This window comes from Portunus trituberculatus, chromosome 22 (assembly GCF_017591435.1).
Source record: "Portunus trituberculatus isolate SZX2019 chromosome 22, ASM1759143v1, whole genome shotgun sequence".
Classification (NCBI taxonomy): domain Eukaryota; kingdom Metazoa; phylum Arthropoda; class Malacostraca; order Decapoda; family Portunidae; genus Portunus; species Portunus trituberculatus.
This window is the reverse complement of record NC_059276.1, coordinates 6,592,776-6,597,775: the sequence shown is the minus strand read 5'-3', so window position 1 is coordinate 6,597,775 and position 5,000 is coordinate 6,592,776. Positions and strand designations below refer to the sequence as shown.

The window sequence follows — 5,000 nt, the reverse complement described above, 5'->3', positions numbered from 1 at the left end:
TCATCATCATTATTATTATTATTATTATTATTATTATTATTATTATTATTATTATTATTGTTATTATTATTGTAGCACCTTGACCGATATTAATTGACAGCGGTGTGGCTTACCTGAGATACATAATACAGGTAATAGTGCTAATTAGGTACAGGTGAGAGAGAGAGAGAGAGAGAGAGAGAGAGAGAGAGAGAGAGAGAGAGAGAGTAATGACTGAGAAACATTATAAAAGAAGAAAAAAAAATGTGGATAACGACACACACACACACACACACACACACACACAGAGAGAGAGAGAGAGAGAGAGAGAGAGAGAGAGAATGTGTTTTCAAGTAACCTGTCTTGTTTTCGTCAGTTTTCCTCCCCCTCGACTCTCTCTCTCTCTCTCTCTCTCTCTCTCTCTCTCTCTCTCTCTCTCTCTCTCTCTCTCTCTCTCTCCCTCTTTTTATTAATTTTTCTCTTTCCCTTTTTTGTTTTCTCTTTATGTGTCAAATATTAAATCCTTGTTTATTTGTTTTGTTTTTCTGTTTATTCTTTATTATATTTCCTCATATTTTTATTAATTTAGTTTTTATTTGTTTTTCACCTTTTTCTTTCCCTTATTTATTTCAATTATTCTTTCTTTCATTTTCTATTTGCGTATTATTTTCTTTTACATGTGTGTGTGTGTGTGTGTGTGTGTGTGTGTGTGTGTGTGTGTGTGCTTTCATCTATCTCTCCGTTTTAACCCCTTCAGTACCAGGACGCGTTTTCATATTCATTCTGGTTACTATTTAGCAATTTTATGACCCTTCAGAAACTTATGTGGGGATTGAAATAGTAAAACTCATGCCATTAATCTTTTGACCTCCATAGACTCTTCCTAATGCAATTAAAATGGTTATGTCCCCAACAAATCATGGTAAAAATGCGTTTCAGTATAGAAGGGGTTAACATGTATGAATGTATCTATCTATCTATCTATCTATTTATCTATCTATCTATCTATCTATCTATCTTTCTTTCTATCTTTCTTTTCTTTCTTTCTTTCGTTTTTCCTTCCTTCCTTTCTTCCTTGCATTAACTTATTCATTCTTTTATTTATGTGTATTTATTTATCTACCTATGTTATGTATGTTTCGTATGTATGTATGTATGTATATGTCCACGTGAGCCTCATAACACTGCATGAGCCTGTAATTCAATATACATATGAATTAGTAAAATTTCCCACTATTTTCAGCTACTCTGCTCTATTAATCAGGTAAGGTAATTAAATTCGTTGGACAGGTGTAGTCATTCAGTCATCACATAGGTTATAGATGGCTACCTGTTCATTATACTACTGGTGTTGTGTTTCAGATTTAATGGTAACTTATTAAGGTTTTTTTCTTATCAATGGTCTTATTTACTACTGTTTACTATCATTATGTATTATTTGTTAAGTATTTTTAACTATTTTACTACTGTTTACCATCATCATCCGTTATTTGCTAAGTATATTTAACTGTCATTAACTATTTTTAACTACAAGTGTTCCCTAATAATAACTACTACTGTCTTGTTTACCTGAGTTTTGGGTGTGATAAGATGGTTTTATTGTCATTAGAAAGGGTCTATGGAGGTTAAAAGAGTAATGGCCACAGTCTTCACCATTTTAATCCCAACATGTGTTTCTGAAGCTGTATAAAATCACCAAACAGTAACCAGAATGAATAGGAAAACGCGTCATGGTACTGAAGAACTATCATTTTGTACTGCTATTAACAACTATTTTAACTATCATCTCCCATTAGCTAACACTATTTAACCACTACTCACTATTACCATTAACTAAATATATCCTACTAGTTGCTATTTCGTGTTTTCTTTTATCGCTATTTTCATGCTAACTGCTCTTCTAATCATTCTAACTGCATGCCTCCCCTCCTCCGTTCTTCTTCCTCTCACCCCTATTCTGCCCAACTCCCTAATGCAAGAGTTAACCGGTACTCTCAATCATTCATACCTTTCTCTGGTAAACTCAGGTATTCTCTGCCAACTTTGTATGACTGACTTCATTTAAGAGGGAGGTTTCAAGACATTTATCCCTTTTGGCTAACTCTTTCGGAACCTGCAAGGGGACTGGCAAGTAAGTGTTTTTTTTCTTTTATATTGCCCTTGGCCAGCTTTCCCCTCTCTCTTACTCGTACCTAAAAAAAATATCATTAACTATTCTAATTAATGTATCACCTGTCATTAATTTATTGCCCTTGGCCAGCTTTCCTCTTTTTTACTCGTACTTAAAAAAAAATATCAATAACTATTCTAATTAATGTATCACCTGTCATTAATTATTGCTTTGATATGAAATAATTAGCAGCATCAGAAGCAATGCGTGAAGTCTTTGTAAGCACCCACAAAAACGTTAGCGATAAAAAGGACACATTTTTTTCTTTCTTTCTTTTTCTTTCCATCTTTCTTTCTTTCTATCTATCTATCTTTCCCTTTTCTTTCTTCCTTTCTTCCTTGCATTAACTTATTTATCCTTTTGTGTGTATTTATTTATCTACATAGTTAACGCCCTTCAGTACTGGGACGCATTTTTACCATGAGTTTTGGGAGTGATTAGACGATTTTATTGACATTAGGAAGGATCTATGAAGGTCAGAAGATTAATGGCCAGAGTCTTCACTATTTTAAACCCCCACACAAGTTTCTGAAGACATGAAATCGTCAAACTGTAACCAGAATGAATAAGAAAACGCGTCCTGGTGCTGACGAGGTTAAAAGACTGGACGTGACTGAGGAACAAGTGAAGATGTCTCAGAGTGATTGGAAGTTAAGGAAAGTGACAGTTAAAATGTTAAACACTAAATTATTCTCAACTATTATTAACACCTTCAGAACCGTTCCGCGTTTTCTTTTTCATTCTGGTTCCTATTTATTTCATGCAGCTTCACAAACTTATGTGGTGATTAAAATAGTGAAGACTGGCTAGTAATCTTTTGACCTCCATAGATCCTTCCTAATGCAAATGAAATCGTATAATAACACCGCAAAATCATGGTAAAAATGCGTCTTAGTGTTGAAGAGGTTAAATTCTGCCGATGCTATATCTATTAACAAAAACCTGGACTATTTTTCACTACTCTCAGTCATCAGTGTTGGAAAATACATGCAATACTCTAAATTAAGCAAAAAATGTCGTAAAAATCTAAATTAAGCAAAAAATACGAAAAAAAGGCAAATTGATAGAAAAAGACACGTAAAAGCTGTAGATTAAGTGAAAAAAGACGAAAAAAATTGTAGATTAAGTAAAAAAAGGCGAAAAAACTAAATTAAGCAAAAAAAGGCGAAAAAAAGGCCAATTGATAGAAAAAGACACGTAAAAACTGTAGATTAAGTAAACAAAAGACGATAAAAACCTAAATTAAGCAAAAAAAGAGACAAAAAAAGACCTAAATTGATTAAACAAACGTAAAAACTCTAAATTAAGCAAAAAATGAAAAAAATCTAAATTAAGCCAAAAAAAGGCGAAAAAAGCCAGATTGATAGAAAAAAAAACGTAAAAACTGTAGATTAAGTAAAAAAAAGACGAAAAAAACTTAAATTAAGCAAAAAAAAAAAAGAAGAAAAATAAAACCTAAATTCATTAAACATACACGTGAAGACTCTAAATCAATAAACAATGACGAAAACACTTGAAATAAAAAAAAAACAATTAAATATAAAAAGACACGTAAAAAACTCTAAATTAAACAAAACTTTAAATTAAATATAAAAAGAAGACTAAAAAAAAAAAACGCTAAATTGTCAAAACTCTAAATTAAACAAAACAAAGACAAAAAACGCTAAATTGATCAAAAACATGTGAAATCTCTAAATTAGTAAAAAGAGACGAAAAACTTCTAAATTAATAAAAAAGACGAGAAAACTTTAAATTAAATATAAAGACACGTAAACACTCTAAATTAAGCAAAACAAAGACAAAAAAACGTTAAATTGACAAAAAAAAAAACACGTGAAATCTCTAAATTAGTTAAAAAGAGACGAAAAACTTCTATATTAATAAAAAAAACGAGAAAACTATAAATTAAATATAAAAAGACACGTAAACACTTTGAAATAAGCAAAGGGAGACAAAAACACATAAATTGATATAAAAAGACGAAAAAACTCAAAATTAAGACAAAAAGAGTCGAAAAAAACCTTAAATCAATAAAAAGACGAAAAACTTAAATTAATAAAAAAAAAATGACGCGTAAAAAACTCAAAATTAAGCAAAAAAGACGAAAAAATAAACTATGCCAAAAAAGAGACGAAGGAAAAAATAAAAAAAATACTCTAAATGAAGCAAAATAGACACGAAAACACTAAATCAAACAAAATCAACATGTAAGCAGTCTAAATGAAGTAGAAAATAGAAAGAAAACACTAAATAAAGCAAAATAAGCACTCTAAAAGGCTAAATGAAGTAAAAACAGGTGAGTGTCGAACCTGTGAGCGGAGGAAGCTGGTCCAGTCAGTCACCACTCAGCCACTGCCGCTCCTGTGATGGGCGTTAAAAGTTTGCTTCTACTCACAGCTCCTCCAGAATCTATGTCCCTAGAGAGAGAGAGAGAGAGAGAGAGAGAGAGAGAGGGAGAGGGAGAGGCTGGGGAGAGTAATCGAAGGAAGCGAAATGAGGATGAGAGATTGAGTTGAGATAATGAGAAAGGGAGAGAAATTGCTAGAGAGAGAGAGAGAGAGAGAGAGAGAGAGAGAGAGAGAGAGAGAGAGAGAGAAACTTTTAATCAAACACCTTAAACATAATTTTCTTCCCCACTTCAATTTTTTTTCACAAGATGCAAAAAAAAAAAAAATAGAGACAAATTCAGAAACAATATAAACCACACTTATTACCACTTAAGTAGCCCACACGTTCACACTGCCAGTCTTTAATACACTTATAAACCACTTAACAGTCCAATAAGTTAAATATCAAGTCCCTTCAACACTTGTCTGGCACGAAGTAGCGACGAGGCAAGTGGAGAGAGGAG

At 32.1% G+C, this 5,000-nt stretch overlaps 1 protein-coding gene and 1 long non-coding RNA gene across 2 annotated transcripts in view; one reads left to right on the top strand and one right to left on the bottom strand.

Annotated features, from left to right (window-relative positions):
• The window catches only part of LOC123507463, a 109,273-nt gene that overhangs the window by 45,642 nt on the left and 58,631 nt on the right, over window positions 1-5,000 (top strand). The gene's annotated exons all lie outside the window — the stretch shown is intronic.
• Window positions 1-5,000, bottom strand: part of LOC123507467 — a 5,920-nt gene that overhangs the window by 885 nt on the left and 35 nt on the right. Inside the window, exons 1-2 of the long non-coding RNA XR_006675660.1 lie at window positions 4,864-5,000; window positions 4,459-4,690 (exon numbers count right to left, since the gene is read on the bottom strand). The exon at window positions 4,864-5,000 is cut by the window's right edge and continues 35 nt beyond it. This is a non-coding gene — a long non-coding RNA (uncharacterized LOC123507467). The remainder of the gene's footprint in view (window positions 1-4,458; window positions 4,691-4,863) is intronic.